Raw genomic sequence first — 19,140 nt, forward strand, 5'->3', positions numbered from 1 at the left:
TCAGTCTGCTGCTGGACAGCCAGCAGCAGCAGCAGCAGGAGAGGTATGTAATCAGGAGCCCTCCTGCTAAGGGTAGACAGCTGCTCGTTCCACCCCACCCCCCGCCTTAATTGGTTCTCCTCCCTTCCAACGGTGTTGAGGCGGGTGGGAACAGCAGGGGGTGAAGGTGCTGTGTTTAAAGAGGTGGAGTTATGCAGATCTAAAACGCGTGGATTGCAGCAGCAGCAAGCCGAAAAGTGCAGGCATGTAAGGGATCTAGAGGTTGACAACATGTCTTCTTAACGGGAGTCCAGGAGCTCATCTCCACAAATGGACTTTTCAGGATCCTTGGGTGGCTCCGTAGTTTGAAACCAATTCTGGTTATCGCTTCTCGGCCTTTTGGCTAAGATCAAGTGTAGTATCTGTTCTTATCAGTTTAATATCTGATACGTCCCCTATCTGGGGACCATATATTAAATGGATTTTTAGAACAGGGAGATGGAAAAAGAGCTTGCTCTGTCCACTCCACGCATTGACCTGGTATTGCAGTATCTCCAGGACCGGTGCACCCCTTCTTTAATGCAGTTTCTAAAATCAGAAAGAATTGAATTCAATGTTTTTTGTTCATTTTGCTTGTTTGTCGGATTTGGGGATGGACTCTTTGGCTTTGCTTTTCTTCTCCTCATTGGATTTTTCATGTTCAAAGTTGCAGAAGCCAGATTACAAGCTCATTTTGGTTCAACTTCAGCAACTGTGCATTGCATTGCCATGTAATGTGATGCAATGCTATCTTTCTAGCTCTCCCTTTTTACTTCCTTTTGGATAAACAGACATATTAGGCAAGCATTTTGGAGCTTTCACCTAAATAACTACAGGTGGTGAGATAAGCTGCACAATATAATTGACCTTTCAGTATATTGTTGCACACACACCATCTATTTAGCAAATGCCCTTGTTATCAACAGCAGCCTTTTAAACTCACCTGAGCTAACAGGTATGTGCGCTGGTTACTCTGCTGCGCTTAAAATTTCTTTTTTGGTTTGCTACAATGCCTTTTCTGAAACGTTGTCTCCTTCTGCTGGAACACTGACTTCTTTCATTTAATGCCTGCAGACTATAAAAGAGAACCCAACCCAAAAAGTTTGGTTGATTAGTCTGTGGCATTCTGTTAAACTGTTGCTTATGGCGGTCTCTGTGAGCTTCTCAGCGACATTCAGCCAGCCAGGTATCCTGCCTGCAGTAGATGGAATGTGGCAATGGAACGCTGGCTGCGCGTGTCATAATAGGCTCTGAGCCTTTATATACCTGTGCACAGCAGCAGCCACCTTCAGTCTGCTGCTGGACAGCCAGCAGCAGCAGCAGCAGGAGAGGTATGTAATCAGGAGCCCTCCTGCTAAGGGTAGACAGCTGCTCGTTCCACCCCACCCCCCGCCTTAATTGGTTCTCCTCCCTTCCAACGGTGTTGAGGCGGGTGGGAACAGCAGGGGGTGAAGGTGCTGTGTTTAAAGAGGTGGAGTTATGCAGATCTAAAACGCGTGGATTGCAGCAGCAGCAAGCCGAAAAGTGCAGGCATGTAAGGGATCTAGAGGTTGACAACATGTCTTCTTAACGGGAGTCCAGGAGCTCATCTCCACAAATAGACTTTTCAGGATCCTTGGGTGGCTCCGTAGTTTGAAACCAATTCTGGTTATCGCTTCTCGGCCTTTTGGCTAAGATCAAGTGTAGTATCTGTTCTTATCAGTTTAATATCTGATACGTCCCCTATCTGGGGACCATATATTAAATGGATTTTTAGAACAGGGAGATGGAAAAAGAGCTTGCTCTGTCCACTCCACGCATTGACCTGGTATTGCAGTATCTCCAGGACCGGTGCACCCCTTCTTTAATGCAGTTTCTAAAATCAGAAAGAATTGAATTCAATGTTTTTTGTTCATTTTGCTTGTTTGTCGGATTTGGGGATGGACTCTTTGGCTTTGCTTTTCTTCTCCTCATTGGATTTTTCATGTTCAAAGTTGCAGAAGCCAGATTACAAGCTCATTTTGGTTCAACTTCAGCAACTGTGCATTGCATTGCCATGTAATGTGATGCAATGCTATCTTTCTAGCTCTCCCTTTTTACTTCCTTTTGGATAAACAGACATATTAGGCAAGCATTTTGGAGCTTTCACCTAAATAACTACAGGTGGTGAGATAAGCTGCACAATATAATTGACCTTTCAGTATATTGTTGCACACACACCATCTATTTAGCAAATGCCCTTGTTATCAACAGCAGCCTTTTAAACTCACCTGAGCTAACAGGTATGTGCGCTGGTTACTCTGCTGCGCTTAAAATTTCTTTTTTGGTTTGCTACAATGCCTTTTCTGAAACGTTGTCTCCTTCTGCTGGAACACTGACTTCTTTCATTTAATGCCTGCAGACTATAAAAGAGAACCCAACCCAAAAAGTTTGGTTGATTAGTCTGTGGCATTCTGTTAAACTGTTGCTTATGGCGGTCTCTGTGAGCTTCTCAGCGACATTCAGCCAGCCAGGTATCCTGCCTGCAGTAGATGGAATGTGGCAATGGAACGCTGGCTGCGCGTGTCATAATAGGCTCTGAGCCTTTATATACCTGTGCACAGCAGCAGCCACCTTCAGTCTGCTGCTGGACAGCCAGCAGCAGCAGCAGCAGGAGAGGTATGTAATCAGGAGCCCTCCTGCTAAGGGTAGACAGCTGCTCGTTCCACCCCACCCCCCGCCTTAATTGGTTCTCCTCCCTTCCAACGGTGTTGAGGCGGGTGGGAACAGCAGGGGGTGAAGGTGCTGTGTTTAAAGAGGTGGAGTTATGCAGATCTAAAACGCGTGGATTGCAGCAGCAGCAAGCCGAAAAGTGCAGGCATGTAAGGGATCTAGAGGTTGACAACATGTCTTCTTAACGGGAGTCCAGGAGCTCATCTCCACAAATGGACTTTTCAGGATCCTTGGGTGGCTCCGTAGTTTGAAACCAATTCTGGTTATCGCTTCTCGGCCTTTTGGCTAAGATCAAGTGTAGTATCTGTTCTTATCAGTTTAATATCTGATACGTCCCCTATCTGGGGACCATATATTAAATGGATTTTTAGAACAGGGAGATGGAAAAAGAGCTTGCTCTGTCCACTCCACGCATTGACCTGGTATTGCAGTATCTCCAGGACCGGTGCACCCCTTCTTTAATGCAGTTTCTAAAATCAGAAAGAATTGAATTCAATGTTTTTTGTTCATTTTGCTTGTTTGTCGGATTTTGGGATGGACTCTTTGGCTTTGCTTTTCTTCTCCTCATTGGATTTTTCATGTTCAAAGTTGCAGAAGCCAGATTACAAGCTCATTTTGGTTCAACTTCAGCAACTGTGCATTGCATTGCCATGTAATGTGATGCAATGCTATCTTTCTAGCTCTCCCTTTTTACTTCCTTTTGGATAAACAGACATATTAGGCAAGCATTTTGGAGCTTTCACCTAAATAACTACAGGTGGTGAGATAAGCTGCACAATATAATTGACCTTTCAGTATATTGTTGCACACACACCATCTATTTAGCAAATGCCCTTGTTATCAACAGCAGCCTTTTAAACTCACCTGAGCTAACAGGTATGTGCGCTGGTTACTCTGCTGCGCTTAAAATTTCTTTTTTGGTTTGCTACAATGCCTTTTCTGAAACGTTGTCTCCTTCTGCTGGAACACTGACTTCTTTCATTTAATGCCTGCAGACTATAAAAGAGAACCCAACCCAAAAAGTTTGGTTGATTAGTCTGTGGCATTCTGTTAAACTGTTGCTTATGGCGGTCTCTGTGAGCTTCTCAGCGACATTCAGCCAGCCAGGTATCCTGCCTGCAGTAGATGGAATGTGGCAATGGAACGCTGGCTGCGCGTGTCATAATAGGCTCTGAGCCTTTATATACCTGTGCACAGCAGCAGCCACCTTCAGTCTGCTGCTGGACAGCCAGCAGCAGCAGCAGCAGGAGAGGTATGTAATCAGGAGCCCTCCTGCTAAGGGTAGACAGCTGCTCGTTCCACCCCACCCCCCGCCTTAATTGGTTCTCCTCCCTTCCAACGGTGTTGAGGCGGGTGGGAACAGCAGGGGGTGAAGGTGCTGTGTTTAAAGAGGTGGAGTTATGCAGATCTAAAACGCGTGGATTGCAGCAGCAGCAAGCCGAAAAGTGCAGGCATGTAAGGGATCTAGAGGTTGACAACATGTCTTCTTAACGGGAGTCCAGGAGCTCATCTCCACAAATAGACTTTTCAGGATCCTTGGGTGGCTCCGTAGTTTGAAACCAATTCTGGTTATCGCTTCTCGGCCTTTTGGCTAAGATCAAGTGTAGTATCTGTTCTTATCAGTTTAATATCTGATACGTCCCCTATCTGGGGACCATATATTAAATGGATTTTTAGAACAGGGAGATGGAAAAAGAGCTTGCTCTGTCCACTCCACGCATTGACCTGGTATTGCAGTATCTCCAGGACCGGTGCACCCCTTCTTTAATGCAGTTTCTAAAATCAGAAAGAATTGAATTCAATGTTTTTTGTTCATTTTGCTTGTTTGTCGGATTTGGGGATGGACTCTTTGGCTTTGCTTTTCTTCTCCTCATTGGATTTTTCATGTTCAAAGTTGCAGAAGCCAGATTACAAGCTCATTTTGGTTCAACTTCAGCAACTGTGCATTGCATTGCCATGTAATGTGATGCAATGCTATCTTTCTAGCTCTCCCTTTTTACTTCCTTTTGGATAAACAGACATATTAGGCAAGCATTTTGGAGCTTTCACCTAAATAACTACAGGTGGTGAGATAAGCTGCTCAATATAATTGACCTTTCAGTATATTGTTGCACACACACCATCTATTTAGCAAATGCCCTTGTTATCAACAGCAGCCTTTTAAACTCACCTGAGCTAACAGGTATGTGCGCTGGTTACTCTGCTGCGCTTAAAATTTCTTTTTTGGTTTGCTACAATGCCTTTTCTGAAACGTTGTCTCCTTCTGCTGGAACACTGACTTCTTTCATTTAATGCCTGCAGACTATAAAAGAGAACCCAACCCAAAAAGTTTGGTTGATTAGTCTGTGGCATTCTGTTAAACTGTTGCTTATGGCGGTCTCTGTGAGCTTCTCAGCGACATTCAGCCAGCCAGGTATCCTGCCTGCAGTAGATGGAATGTGGCAATGGAACGCTGGCTGCGCGTGTCATAATAGGCTCTGAGCCTTTATATACCTGTGCACAGCAGCAGCCACCTTCAGTCTGCTGCTGGACAGCCAGCAGCAGCAGCAGCAGGAGAGGTATGTAATCAGGAGCCCTCCTGCTAAGGGTAGACAGCTGCTCGTTCCACCCCACCCCCCGCCTTAATTGGTTCTCCTCCCTTCCAACGGTGTTGAGGCGGGTGGGAACAGCAGGGGGTGAAGGTGCTGTGTTTAAAGAGGTGGAGTTATGCAGATCTAAAACGCGTGGATTGCAGCAGCAGCAAGCCGAAAAGTGCAGGCATGTAAGGGATCTAGAGGTTGAAAACATGTCTTCTTAACGGGAGTCCAGGAGCTCATCTCCACAAATGGACTTTTCAGGATCCTTGGGTGGCTCCGTAGTTTGAAACCAATTCTGGTTATCGCTTCTCGGCCTTTTGGCTAAGATCAAGTGTAGTATCTGTTCTTATCAGTTTAATATCTGATACGTCCCCTATCTGGGGACCATATATTAAATGGATTTTTAGAACAGGGAGATGGAAAAAGAGCTTGCTCTGTCCACTCCACGCATTGACCTGGTATTGCAGTATCTCCAGGACCGGTGCACCCCTTCTTTAATGCAGTTTCTAAAATCAGAAAGAATTGAATTCAATGTTTTTTGTTCATTTTGCTTGTTTGTCGGATTTGGGGATGGACTCTTTGGCTTTGCTTTTCTTCTCCTCATTGGATTTTTCATGTTCAAAGTTGCAGAAGCCAGATTACAAGCTCATTTTGGTTCAACTTCAGCAACTGTGCATTGCATTGCCATGTAATGTGATGCAATGCTATCTTTCTAGCTCTCCCTTTTTACTTCCTTTTGGATAAACAGACATATTAGGCAAGCATTTTGGAGCTTTCACCTAAATAACTACAGGTGGTGAGATAAGCTGCACAATATAATTGACCTTTCAGTATATTGTTGCACACACACCATCTATTTAGCAAATGCCCTTGTTATCAACAGCAGCCTTTTAAACTCACCTGAGCTAACAGGTATGTGCGCTGGTTACTCTGCTGCGCTTAAAATTTCTTTTTTTGGTTTGCTACAATGCCTTTTCTGAAACGTTGTCTCCTTCTGCTGGAACACTGACTTCTTTCATTTAATGCCTGCAGACTATAAAAGAGAACCCAACCCAAAAAGTTTGGTTGATTAGTCTGTGGCATTCTGTTAAACTGTTGCTTATGGCGGTCTCTGTGAGCTTCTCAGCGACATTCAGCCAGCCAGGTATCCTGCCTGCAGTAGATGGAATGTGGCAATGGAACGCTGGCTGCGCGTGTCATAATAGGCTCTGAGCCTTTATATACCTGTGCACAGCAGCAGCCACCTTCAGTCTGCTGCTGGACAGCCAGCAGCAGCAGCAGCAGGAGAGGTATGTAATCAGGAGCCCTCCTGCTAAGGGTAGACAGCTGCTCGTTCCACCCCACCCCCCGCCTTAATTGGTTCTCCTCCCTTCCAACGGTGTTGAGGCGGGTGGGAACAGCAGAGGGTGAAGGTGCTGTGTTTAAAGAGGTGGAGTTATGCAGATCTAAAACGCGTGGATTGCAGCAGCAGCAAGCCGAAAAGTGCAGGCATGTAAGGGATCTAGAGGTTGACAACATGTCTTCTTAACGGGAGTCCAGGAGCTCATCTCCACAAATGGACTTTTCAGGATCCTTGGGTGGCTCCGTAGTTTGAAACCAATTCTGGTTATCGCTTCTCGGCCTTTTGGCTAAGATCAAGTGTAGTATCTGTTCTTATCAGTTTAATATCTGATACGTCCCCTATCTGGGGACCATATATTAAATGGATTTTTAGAACAGGGAGATGGAAAAAGAGCTTGCTCTGTCCACTCCACGCATTGACCTGGTATTGCAGTATCTCCAGGACCGGTGCACCCCTTCTTTAATGCAGTTTCTAAAATCAGAAAGAATTGAATTCAATGTTTTTTGTTCATTTTGCTTGTTTGTCGGATTTGGGGATGGACTCTTTGGCTTTGCTTTTCTTCTCCTCATTGGATTTTTCATGTTCAAAGTTGCAGAAGCCAGATTACAAGCTCATTTTGGTTCAACTTCAGCAACTGTGCATTGCATTGCCATGTAATGTGATGCAATGCTATCTTTCTAGCTCTCCCTTTTTACTTCCTTTTGGATAAACAGACATATTAGGCAAGCATTTTGGAGCTTTCACCTAAATAACTACAGGTGGTGAGATAAGCTGCACAATATAATTGACCTTTCAGTATATTGTTGCACACACACCATCTATTTAGCAAATGCCCTTGTTATCAACAGCAGCCTTTTAAACTCACCTGAGCTAACAGGTATGTGCGCTGGTTACTCTGCTGCGCTTAAAATTTCTTTTTTGGTTTGCTACAATGCCTTTTCTGAAACGTTGTCTCCTTCTGCTGGAACACTGACTTCTTTCATTTAATGCCTGCAGACTATAAAAGAGAAACCAACCCAAAAAGTTTGGTTGATTAGTCTGTGGCATTCTGTTAAACTGTTGCTTATGGCGGTCTCTGTGAGCTTCTCAGCGACATTCAGCCAGCCAGGTATCCTGCCTGCAGTAGATGGAATGTGGCAATGGAACGCTGGCTGCGCGTGTCATAATAGGCTCTGAGCCTTTATATACCTGTGCACAGCAGCAGCCACCTTCAGTCTGCTGCTGGACAGCCAGCAGCAGCAGCAGCAGGAGAGGTATGTAATCAGGAGCCCTCCTGCTAAGGGTAGACAGCTGCTCGTTCCACCCCACCCCCCGCCTTAATTGGTTCTCCTCCCTTCCAACGGTGTTGAGGCGGGTGGGAACAGCAGGGGGTGAAGGTGCTGTGTTTAAAGAGGTGGAGTTATGCAGATCTAAAACGCGTGGATTGCAGCAGCAGCAAGCCGAAAAGTGCAGGCATGTAAGGGATCTAGAGGTTGACAACATGTCTTCTTAACGGGAGTCCAGGAGCTCATCTCCACAAATGGACTTTTCAGGATCCTTGGGTGGCTCCGTAGTTTGAAACCAATTCTGGTTATCGCTTCTCGGCCTTTTGGCTAAGATCAAGTGTAGTATCTGTTCTTATCAGTTTAATATCTGATACGTCCCCTATCTGGGGACCATATATTAAATGGATTTTTAGAACAGGGAGATGGAAAAAGAGCTTGCTCTGTCCACTCCACGCATTGACCTGGTATTGCAGTATCTCCAGGACCGGTGCACCCCTTCTTTAATGCAGTTTCTAAAATCAGAAAGAATTGAATTCAATGTTTTTTGTTCATTTTGCTTGTTTGTCGGATTTGGGGATGGACTCTTTGGCTTTGCTTTTCTTCGCCTCATTGGATTTTTCATGTTCAAAGTTGCAGAAGCCAGATTACAAGCTCATTTTGGTTCAACTTCAGCAACTGTGCATTGCATTGCCATGTAATGTGATGCAATGCTATCTTTCTAGCTCTCCCTTTTTACTTCCTTTTGGATAAACAGACATATTAGGCAAGCATTTTGGAGCTTTCACCTAAATAACTACAGGTGGTGAGATAAGCTGCACAATATAATTGACCTTTCAGTATATTGTTGCACACACACCATCTATTTAGCAAATGCCCTTGTTATCAACAGCAGCCTTTTAAACTCACCTGAGCTAACAGGTATGTGCGCTGGTTACTCTGCTGCGCTTAAAATTTCTTTTTTGGTTTGCTACAATGCCTTTTCTGAAACGTTGTCTCCTTCTGCTGGAACACTGACTTCTTTCATTTAATGCCTGCAGACTATAAAAGAGAACCCAACCCAAAAAGTTTGGTTGATTAGTCTGTGGCATTCTGTTAAACTGTTGCTTATGGCGGTCTCTGTGAGCTTCTCAGCGACATTCAGCCAGCCAGGTATCCTGCCTGCAGTAGATGGAATGTGGCAATGGAACGCTGGCTGCGCGTGTCATAATAGGCTCTGAGCCTTTATATACCTGTGCACAGCAGCAGCCACCTTCAGTCTGCTGCTGGACAGCCAGCAGCAGCAGCAGCAGGAGAGGTATGTAATCAGGAGCCCTCCTGCTAAGGGTAGACAGCTGCTCGTTCCACCCCACCCCCCGCCTTAATTGGTTCTCCTCCCTTCCAACGGTGTTGAGGCGGGTGGGAACAGCAGGGGGTGAAGGTGCTGTGTTTAAAGAGGTGGAGTTATGCAGATCTAAAACGCGTGGATTGCAGCAGCAGCAAGCCGAAAAGTGCAGGCATGTAAGGGATCTAGAGGTTGACAACATGTCTTCTTAACGGGAGTCCAGGAGCTCATCTCCACAAATGGACTTTTCAGGATCCTTGGGTGGCTCCGTAGTTTGAAACCAATTCTGGTTATCGCTTCTCGGCCTTTTGGCTAAGATCAAGTGTAGTATCTGTTCTTATCAGTTTAATATCTGATACGTCCCCTATCTGGGGACCATATATTAAATGGATTTTTAGAACAGGGAGATGGAAAAAGAGCTTGCTCTGTCCACTCCACGCATTGACCTGGTATTGCAGTATCTCCAGGACCGGTGCACCCCTTCTTTAATGCAGTTTCTAAAATCAGAATGAATTGAATTCAATGTTTTTTGTTCATTTTGCTTGTTTGTCGGATTTGGGGATGGACTCTTTGGCTTTGCTTTTCTTCTCCTCATTGGATTTTTCATGTTCAAAGTTGCAGAAGCCAGATTACAAGCTCATTTTGGTTCAACTTCAGCAACTGTGCATTGCATTGCCATGTAATGTGATGCAATGCTATCTTTCTAGCTCTCCCTTTTTACTTCCTTTTGGATAAACAGACATATTAGGCAAGCATTTTGGAGCTTTCACCTAAATAACTACAGGTGGTGAGATAAGCTGCACAATATAATTGACCTTTCAGTATATTGTTGCACACACACCATCTATTTAGCAAATGCCCTTGTTATCAACAGCAGCCTTTTAAACTCACCTGAGCTAACAGGTATGTGCGCTGGTTACTCTGCTGCGCTTAAAATTTCTTTTTTGGTTTGCTACAATGCCTTTTCTGAAACGTTGTCTCCTTCTGCTGGAACACTGACTTCTTTCATTTAATGCCTGCAGACTATAAAAGAGAACCCAACCCAAAAAGTTTGGTTGATTAGTCTGTGGCATTCTGTTAAACTGTTGCTTATGGCGGTCTCTGTGAGCTTCTCAGCGACATTCAGCCAGCCAGGTATCCTGCCTGCAGTAGATGGAATGTGGCAATGGAACGCTGGCTGCGCGTGTCATAATAGGCTCTGAGCCTTTATATACCTGTGCACAGCAGCAGCCACCTTCAGTCTGCTGCTGGACAGCCAGCAGCAGCAGCAGCAGGAGAGGTATGTAATCAGGAGCCCTCCTGCTAAGGGTAGACAGCTGCTCGTTCCACCCCACCCCCCGCCTTAATTGGTTCTCCTCCCTTCCAACGGTGTTGAGGCGGGTGGGAACAGCAGGGGGTGAAGGTGCTGTGTTTAAAGAGGTGGAGTTATGCAGATCTAAAACGCGTGGATTGCAGCAGCAGCAAGCCGAAAAGTGCAGGCATGTAAGGGATCTAGAGGTTGACAACATGTCTTCTTAACGGGAGTCCAGGAGCTCATCTCCACAAATGGACTTTTCAGGATCCTTGGGTGGCTCCGTAGTTTGAAACCAATTCTGGTTATCGCTTCTCGGCCTTTTGGCTAAGATCAAGTGTAGTATCTGTTCTTATCAGTTTAATATCTGATACGTCCCCTATCTGGGGACCATATATTAAATGGATTTTTAGAACAGGGAGATGGAAAAAGAGCTTGCTCTGTCCACTCCACGCATTGACCTGGTATTGCAGTATCTCCAGGACCGGTGCACCCCTTCTTTAATGCAGTTTCTAAAATCAGAATGAATTGAATTCAATGTTTTTTGTTCATTTTGCTTGTTTGTCGGATTTGGGGATGGACTCTTTGGCTTTGCTTTTCTTCTCCTCATTGGATTTTTCATGTTCAAAGTTGCAGAAGCCAGATTACAAGCTCATTTTGGTTCAACTTCAGCAACTGTGCATTGCATTGCCATGTAATGTGATGCAATGCTATCTTTCTAGCTCTCCCTTTTTACTTCCTTTTGGATAAACAGACATATTAGGCAAGCATTTTGGAGCTTTCACCTAAATAACTACAGGTGGGGAGATAAGCTGCACAAAATAATTGACCTTTCAGTATATTGTTGCACACACACCATCTATTTAGCAAATGCCCTTGTTATCAACAGCAGCCTTTTAAACTCACCTGAGCTAACAGGTATGTGCGCTGGTTACTCTGCTGCGCTTAAAATTTCTTTTTTGGTTTGCTACAATGCCTTTTCTGAAACGTTGTCTCCTTCTGCTGGAACACTGACTTCTTTCATTTAATGCCTGCAGACTATAAAAGAGAACCCAACCCAAAAAGTTTGGTTGATTAGTCTGTGGCATTCTGTTAAACTGTTGCTTATGGCGGTCTCTGTGAGCTTCTCAGCGACATTCAGCCAGCCAGGTATCCTGCCTGCAGTAGATGGAATGTGGCAATGGAACGCTGGCTGCGCGTGTCATAATAGGCTCTGAGCCTTTATATACCTGTGCACAGCAGCAGCCACCTTCAGTCTGCTGCTGGACAGCCAGCAGCAGCAGCAGGAGAGGTATGTAATCAGGAGCCCTCCTGCTAAGGGTAGACAGCTGCTCGTTCCACCCCACCCCCCGCCTTAATTGGTTCTCCTCCCTTCCAACGGTGTTGAGGCGGGTGGGAACAGCAGGGGGTGAAGGTGCTGTGTTTAAAGAGGTGGAGTTATGCAGATCTAAAACGCGTGGATTGCAGCAGCAGCAAGCCGAAAAGTGCAGGCATGTAAGGGATCTAGAGGTTGACAACATGTCTTCTTAACGGGAGTCCAGGAGCTCATCTCCACAAATGGACTTTTCAGGATCCTTGGGTGGCTCCGTAGTTTGAAACCAATTCTGGTTATCGCTTCTCGGCCTTTTGGCTAAGATCAAGTGTAGTATCTGTTCTTATCAGTTTAATATCTGATACGTCCCCTATCTGGGGACCATATATTAAATGGATTTTTAGAACAGGGAGATGGAAAAAGAGCTTGCTCTGTCCACTCCACGCATTGACCTGGTATTGCAGTATCTCCAGGACCGGTGCACCCCTTCTTTAATGCAGTTTCTAAAATCAGAAAGAATTGAATTCAATGTTTTTTGTTCATTTTGCTTGTTTGTCGGATTTGGGGATGGACTCTTTGGCTTTGCTTTTCTTCTCCTCATTGGATTTTTCATGTTCAAAGTTGCAGAAGCCAGATTACAAGCTCATTTTGGTTCAACTTCAGCAACTGTGCATTGCATTGCCATGTAATGTGATGCAATGCTATCTTTCTAGCTCTCCCTTTTTACTTCCTTTTGGATAAACAGACATATTAGGCAAGCATTTTGGAGCTTTTACCTAAAAACCTACAGGTGGTGAGATAAGCTGCACAATATAATTGACCTTTCAGTATATTGTTGCACACACACCATCTATTTAGCAAATGCCCTTGTTATCAACAGCAGCCTTTTAAACTCACCTGAGCTAACAGGTATGTGCGCTGGTTACTCTGCTGCGCTTAAAATTTCTTTTTTGGTTTGCTACAATGCCTTTTCTGAAACGTTGTCTCCTTCTGCTGGAACACTGACTTCTTTCATTTAATGCCTGCAGACTATAAAAGAGAACCCAACCCAAAAAGTTTGGTTGATTAGTCTGTGGCATTCTGTTAAACTGTTGCTTATGGCGGTCTCTGTGAGCTTCTCAGCGACATTCAGCCAGCCAGGTATCCTGCCTGCAGTAGATGGAATGTGGCAATGGAACGCTGGCTGCGCGTGTCATAATAGGCTCTGAGCCTTTATATACCTGTGCACAGCAGCAGCCACCTTCAGTCTGCTGCTGGACAGCCAGCAGCAGCAGCAGCAGGAGAGGTATGTAATCAGGAGCCCTCCTGCTAAGGGTAGACAGCTGCTCGTTCCACCCCACCCCCCGCCTTAATTGGTTCTCCTCCCTTCCAACGGTGTTGAGGCGGGTGGGAACAGCAGGGGGTGAAGGTGCTGTGTTTAAAGAGGTGGAGTTATGCAGATCTAAAACGCGTGGATTGCAGCAGCAGCAAGCCGAAAAGTGCAGGCATGTAAGGGATCTAGAGGTTGACAACATGTCTTCTTAACGGGAGTCCAGGAGCTCATCTCCACAAATGGACTTTTCAGGATCCTTGGGTGGCTCCGTAGTTTGAAACCATTTCTGGTTATCGCTTCTCGGCCTTTTGGCTAAGATCAAGTGTAGTATCTGTTCGCTTCTCGGCCTTTTGGCTAAGATCAAGTGTAGTATCTTTTGAAAAGGCAGTTTTGTCCTTGGGCTGCCCTAGTAAATTGATGCATATTACACACTGGTTTGGTGCACTTGTTAGTACGCCAGGTGGCTCATAGATTTATCTGATGGAAAACATGGCCCTCCAGGATCGAAGTCACTAGGCTGGGTAAGTGTGAGGGCTTTGGAGCAATGTGCCCCAGGAGTAGGCGCCCTGGTGGGAGTCCAAGCTTACTGGGACTGGGAACCCCAGAAAGACTTGGCTTCGTAGCACGCCGCACCTTTGCCAATCATACTTTCTGAGCAACCCCCCCTATTCCTGGCCTCCGGGCTAGGAAGGGGAATTTTTATAAACCCGGTCGGAGGTCCGGTCAGCTTTGGGCTGAGAAACCAACACAGGCTCCAGCTCCACTAGGGTGGCAGCCTAGATGGAAGCTGGGAGCACGAAAACGGCTCTTCTCCGGCTTCGGCTAGGGAGAGCATCGGAGATCCCTGACCCTCGCTGTGGCCTTCTGGCTCGGAGGGATGGGGATGGTTTATTGGGAACCCTCTCCTCCGGGAAGGGTCCACATGAATCCTCACCTCGTGCGCTGTTTTGGTGTGACTTCGGTCACATTTATCAGTGCCTTGGATGCAGCTTCAATCAAAAAAAAATCTGTTCTTATCAGTTTAATATCTGATACGTCCCCTATCTGGGGACCATATATTAAATGGATTTTTAGAACAGGGAGATGGAAAAAGAGCTTGCTCTGTCCACTCCACGCATTGACCTGGTATTGCAGTATCTCCAGGACCGGTGCACCCCTTCTTTAATGCAGTTTCTAAAATCAGAAAGAATTGAATTCAATGTTTTTTGTTCATTTTGCTTGTTTGTCGGATTTGGGGATGGACTCTTTGGCTTTGCTTTTCTTCTCCTCATTGGATTTTTCATGTTCAAAGTTGCAGAAGCCAGATTACAAGCTCATTTTGGTTCAACTTCAGCAACTGTGCATTGCATTGCCATGTAATGTGATGCAATGCTATCTTTCTAGCTCTCCCTTTTTACTTCCATTTGGATAAACAGACATATTAGGCAAGCATTTTGGAGCTTTCACCTAAATAACTACAGGTGGTGAGATAAGCTGCACAATATAATTGACCTTTCAGTATATTGTTGCACACACACCATCTATTTAGCAAATGCCCTTGTTATCAACAGCAGCCTTTTAAACTCACCTGAGCTAACAGGTATGTGCGCTGGTTACTCTGCTGCGCTTAAAATTTCTTTTTTGGTTTGCTACAATGCCTTTTCTGAAACGTTGTCTCCTTCTGCTGGAACACTGACTTCTTTCATTTAATGCCTGCAGACTATAAAAGAGAACCCAACCCAAAAAGTTTGGTTGATTAGTCTGTGGCATTCTGTTAAACTGTTGCTTATGGCGGTCTCTGTGAGCTTCTCAGCGACATTCAGCCAGCCAGGTATCCTGCCTGCAGTAGATGGAATGTGGCAATGGAACGCTGGCTGCGCGTGTCATAATAGGCTCTGAGCCTTTATATACCTGTGCACAGCAGCAGCCACCTTCAGTCTGCTGCTGGACAGCCAGCAGCAGCAGCAGCAGGAGAGGTATGTAATCAGGAGCCCTCCTGCTAAGGGTAGACAGCTGCTCGTTCCACCCCACCCCCCGCCTTAATTGGTTCTCCTCCCTTCCAACGGTGTTGAGGCGGGTGGGAACAGCAGGGGGTGAAGGTGCTGTGTTTAAAGAGGTGGAGTTATGCAGATCTAAAACGCGTGGATTGCAGCAGCAGCAAGCCGAAAAGTGCAGGCATGTAAGGGATCTAGAGGTTGACAACATGTCTTCTTAACGGGAGTCCAGGAGCTCATCTCCACAAATGGACTTTTTAGGATCCTTGGGTGGCTCCGTAGTTTGAAACCAATTCTGGTTATCGCTTCTCGGCCTTTTGGCTACGACCAAGTGTTGTTGCTGGAAGACTCCAAAGCCTATCGCATCCTCGGCCTTGAGGCATCGACAGTTCTACTGTCTTAAGCCTCCTGCTGCTATAGGGGGTGTGCGTGCTGAAGAGAACCAAGAAGGCGATCGACTTATCTGAATATGGCGATGGCGACATCGGCTACTCTCCGTTCTGCTGGAGCTGGCGACTTGAAGATCAAGAACTCTTTCAAGATTGAAGTTGAAGAGCGAGCCCGTGACAAGTTCTCCCTGTCTTTCTTCGTGAGGAAGGTCCTGCTTGAGATCCTGCAGGTGAAAAGGGAGAACATTCTGGCACTTCAAGATGCTCCTGGACGCTTTGTGCTTACCCTGACCTCTGAAGTGGCATCTCAGAATTTTTACCATCAGATCAAGCTGAGACTTCAGGAGGAAGATCTTAAAGGACTGTGTTTTGTGACCCTCTGCCTGGCAGAAGAGAAGTCTGTGGTGGTTCATATGAGCAATCCGCATGTCTCTGAAAAGGATGTGGCTGCGTTTCTGCATAACTATTGCTCTGAGGTCCACTTTTCTCACAAAATCATGAACTCTGAGAGGTTGTGGACCGGAAAATACAAGTTCATCGTGAAGCTGAGAGAAGGTTTGGGAATTGGTGGACTCATTCATCCGCCTCAGAGCTTCCTGATTGGCAGAGAGAGAGGAAGACTCTTCTATCCAGGGATGCCTATCTTCTGCAGAAAATGTATGGACTTTGGGCATTCCTTTGAGAGCTGCAAGGAGGAGAACGCTCTTTGCAAGAAGTGCTATCAAAAAGGACATGTCACTCTGAACTGCCCAAATCAGATGATCTGTAATATCTGCCGTATCCCTGGGCACTCTTTTCGGGATTGTCCGTTGAGAAAAAAGACCTTCAGCTATGCAGATGCAGCTCGGGGGGGAGCCCCTCCGAAGCGGTCCAGTCCTGAAGAACAAACAGACAAATCCAAGGACCCTCCCGGGAACCCTTCTGGGGATCCGCCCAAGGACACTGCTGGGGACCCGCCTGGGGATAGCATTGTTCTCAAGGATTGGTCGGAGAGTCCAGATGGTCATGTGGTGGAGGAGAATCCAGCTGAGTCTGAAGTGGAGATGGGAGAGGAGTCTTCTAAGGAGGCTGGTGGTGAGGAGGAGGAGGAGGAGATTAACATTGACGTGGAGGTTTTGAGGAAAAGGAAAAAGGAGAAGTCGAGTTTGTTTAAGGGAGAGAGCGCCAGCAAAAGACCTGCTGGGCGTTTGAAAATAGTCCTCCCTAATTACTCACCTAAACCGATCATCTCAGTTCCTAAACCTGTAAACCCATCTGATCCGGTGAACATCGAGGAATTCTCAGACACGGACGTTTCTGCGGGTCCCTCTACCCCGGTCGGATTCATGTCAGATACGGACTCAAGCTCTGTTTAAATGATTTATGGCTACACTCAAAATTGCCTCACTAAATGTGAGGAGTTTAAAGGGCTCTGTCAAGAGAGCTGCTTTATTTTCTTACCTGATGACTTTAGATGCTGATATTTTTTTACTTCAAGAATGCGGCATTGACCATGACCCTAACTATAACAAACTAAGGGAAGATTGGGCGAACGGACCTTCCATCTGGTCCGGTGAAAATGGATCGCGTGCTACTGGTGTTGGCGTCCTGTTTAAAAATAAAGACTTTAAGGTTACCTCGTTCACTGAAGTTGAACCTGGACGTGCACTAGTTGTTAATGTGAGTTACTGTGGATCCGAGTTCAAGCTGATTAATGTTTATGCATCTCCGATTAAAGAGGAAAGATCCAGTTTATTAGATATCATCAAACTCTTTATACCTGGTCCTACACCAACTGTGGTTGGCGGTGACTTCAATTGTATCCGGTCTGATGAAAATAGGACATCAGGTACTAGAAGGAAAGACAAAACTGAGATGCAGTTAAAAAATCTAATCGACGATACTTGCCTGAATGATGTCTGGAGAGTAAAGAATACCTCTGAACCAGGATACACTTGGGAGAACAATCTTCTAAAATCAAGAATTGACTTTGTTCTGACATCACAGAGTTTTAAAGTGAATAAAGTGGATCTAACAGGTAACATCTTTTCTGACCACAAAACGTTAATTACTCACTTGGAATTGCCCAGTCTAGAGAAAGGGCGAGGTGTCTGGAAGTTGAACACTCTGCTGCTGGAAGATGAAAGTATAAAAGAGGAATTTTTGAAATTTTATAAAAAACTACAGGGGAAAAAACATTATTACAAAAGAATTCTAGAATGGTGGGAGTATGTGAAGTCTCAAATTAGACATTTTTTTCTCTTAGCTGGCAAAAGGAAGGCCAGACAGAATCAGAAATGGTTTAAAGACCTGAATACAAAACTGCAAACAGGTTACAAACTCAGAAATGCAGGGATAGATATGGAGGATGTTATTTTACAAGTCAAAGAAGACATTAAAAAAGCAATTGAACAGAAAGGCAAAGAAATAATTTTCAACGCCAAGGTAGAACATATGGAAAAAAATGAAACATGTTCCAGGTTCTTTTTCAAAAAATCTTTAGAACGCAAAGAATTAATTAAAGAACTTGATGGTGAAACAACTAAAGATGGACTGTTGGACAAAGCGCAAACTTTTTATCAAAATCTTTTTAGCGAAAAGAAAATTGACGCTGATTTTTTACCTGATGCTCTTAATTCATTGCAGAATCACCTTGAAAAGCAAGATCAAGAGTTGTTGATTGAAGATATCTGTGAAGAAGAACTGCTAAGTGCAATCAAAAGCTTTTCTAGAGGAAAAACACCGGGTACTGACGGACTACAAATTGAATTTTATCTTACTTTTTGGGAGATTTTAAAAGACGACCTGTTTGAGATTTTTAAAGCTGTCTTTTTATGTGACAAATTGCCTGAATCTTGGAGAAGTGGTGTGGTCACCCTGCTTTTTAAAAAAGGAGATAAGACTAATCTAGAGAACTGGAGACCAATCACGTTACTCAACGTAGATTATAAAATTATGGCAAAAATCATGGTGAACAGAATGAAGAAGGTGATAGAGAAGGTCGTGCATCCTGATCAGGTATGTGGTGTGCCTGGTCGTACAATTGCAGAAAACTTGAATATTATACGGGACGCAATTTGGTATCAGCAAGAGAGGAAGCAAAAGCTAGCTCTTCTGTCCCTTGATTTCCAGAAAGCGTACGACAGAGTCTCTCATAAGTACCTGTATTCTGTGTTAAAGAAAATGAAATTCCCGGATGTTTTTATTAAGCACATTGCACTTTTATATGATGGAAGTTTTAGCAGGATTTTAATTAATGGTTTTTTATCTTCAGAAGTTTTTCTAAAGTCGGGCGTCAAACAAGGATGCCCACTCTCGCCTCTGCTCTTTATCTGCGCAATCGAGCCTCTACTGGCAATGTTGAGGAAAGATAAGATGGTGAAAGGTGTACCCATACCAGGTGGAAATGGACTAAGTACTAAGTCACTGGGGTACATGGATGACATCACGATCCTGTGCGACTCAGAACAATCGCTGAGAAGAGCAGTAAGAACTACTGATTTTTTCTGTTTAGCATCTGCCTTCAAACTGAACTTGGAGAAGAGCGAATGTCTTGGATTCGGTGATTGGTCAGATGCGCAGATTCCTCAACTTAAAATAAGAAGTGATAAGATCAAAATTTTAGGTGTTGTGTTTACAAAAAAGAATGATGGAGAAGAAAGTTGGCAGTT

The 19,140-nt window shown here is 44.9% G+C and overlaps 11 non-coding genes and 1 pseudogene across 11 annotated transcripts; all 12 read left to right on the forward strand.

Annotated features, from left to right (window-relative positions):
• Nucleotides 1-362: 362 nt before the first annotated feature.
• Nucleotides 363-553, forward strand: LOC141232832 (U2 spliceosomal RNA). The gene has a single exon (XR_012299008.1). It is a non-coding gene; the product is annotated as a U2 spliceosomal RNA (small nuclear RNA).
• Nucleotides 554-1,668: 1,115 nt separating this feature from the next.
• Nucleotides 1,669-1,859, forward strand: LOC141232833 (U2 spliceosomal RNA). Its single transcript, XR_012299009.1, has one exon. It is a non-coding gene; the product is annotated as a U2 spliceosomal RNA (small nuclear RNA).
• Nucleotides 1,860-2,974: 1,115 nt separating this feature from the next.
• Nucleotides 2,975-3,165, forward strand: LOC141232834 (U2 spliceosomal RNA). The gene has a single exon (XR_012299010.1). It is a non-coding gene; the product is annotated as a U2 spliceosomal RNA (small nuclear RNA).
• A 1,115-nt stretch (nt 3,166-4,280) lies between these two features.
• Nucleotides 4,281-4,471, forward strand: LOC141232836 (U2 spliceosomal RNA). The gene has a single exon (XR_012299012.1). It is a non-coding gene; the product is annotated as a U2 spliceosomal RNA (small nuclear RNA).
• A 1,115-nt stretch (nt 4,472-5,586) lies between these two features.
• On the forward strand, nt 5,587-5,777 carry LOC141232837 (U2 spliceosomal RNA). The gene has a single exon (XR_012299013.1). It is a non-coding gene; the product is annotated as a U2 spliceosomal RNA (small nuclear RNA).
• A 1,116-nt stretch (nt 5,778-6,893) lies between these two features.
• LOC141232838 (U2 spliceosomal RNA) lies at nt 6,894-7,084 on the forward strand. The gene has a single exon (XR_012299014.1). It is a non-coding gene; the product is annotated as a U2 spliceosomal RNA (small nuclear RNA).
• A 1,115-nt stretch (nt 7,085-8,199) lies between these two features.
• Nucleotides 8,200-8,390, forward strand: LOC141232839 (U2 spliceosomal RNA). The gene has a single exon (XR_012299015.1). It is a non-coding gene; the product is annotated as a U2 spliceosomal RNA (small nuclear RNA).
• Nucleotides 8,391-9,505: 1,115 nt separating this feature from the next.
• On the forward strand, nt 9,506-9,696 carry LOC141232840 (U2 spliceosomal RNA). Its single transcript, XR_012299016.1, has one exon. It is a non-coding gene; the product is annotated as a U2 spliceosomal RNA (small nuclear RNA).
• A 1,115-nt stretch (nt 9,697-10,811) lies between these two features.
• Nucleotides 10,812-11,002, forward strand: LOC141232841 (U2 spliceosomal RNA). Its single transcript, XR_012299017.1, has one exon. It is a non-coding gene; the product is annotated as a U2 spliceosomal RNA (small nuclear RNA).
• A 1,112-nt stretch (nt 11,003-12,114) lies between these two features.
• LOC141232842 (U2 spliceosomal RNA) lies at nt 12,115-12,305 on the forward strand. Its single transcript, XR_012299018.1, has one exon. It is a non-coding gene; the product is annotated as a U2 spliceosomal RNA (small nuclear RNA).
• A 1,115-nt stretch (nt 12,306-13,420) lies between these two features.
• Nucleotides 13,421-13,578, forward strand: LOC141232563 (U2 spliceosomal RNA; annotated as a pseudogene).
• Nucleotides 13,579-14,102: 524 nt separating this feature from the next.
• LOC141232470 (U2 spliceosomal RNA) lies at nt 14,103-14,287 on the forward strand. The gene has a single exon (XR_012298720.1). It is a non-coding gene; the product is annotated as a U2 spliceosomal RNA (small nuclear RNA).
• The last annotated feature ends 4,853 nt before the right edge of the window (nt 14,288-19,140 follow it).

The sequence above is a fragment of the Phyllobates terribilis genome, unplaced genomic scaffold (genome assembly GCF_046119375.1).
Source record: "Phyllobates terribilis strain yellow unplaced genomic scaffold, ASM4611937v1 Scaffold_540__1_contigs__length_1147954, whole genome shotgun sequence".
In the NCBI taxonomy this organism is placed as follows: domain Eukaryota; kingdom Metazoa; phylum Chordata; class Amphibia; order Anura; family Dendrobatidae; genus Phyllobates; species Phyllobates terribilis.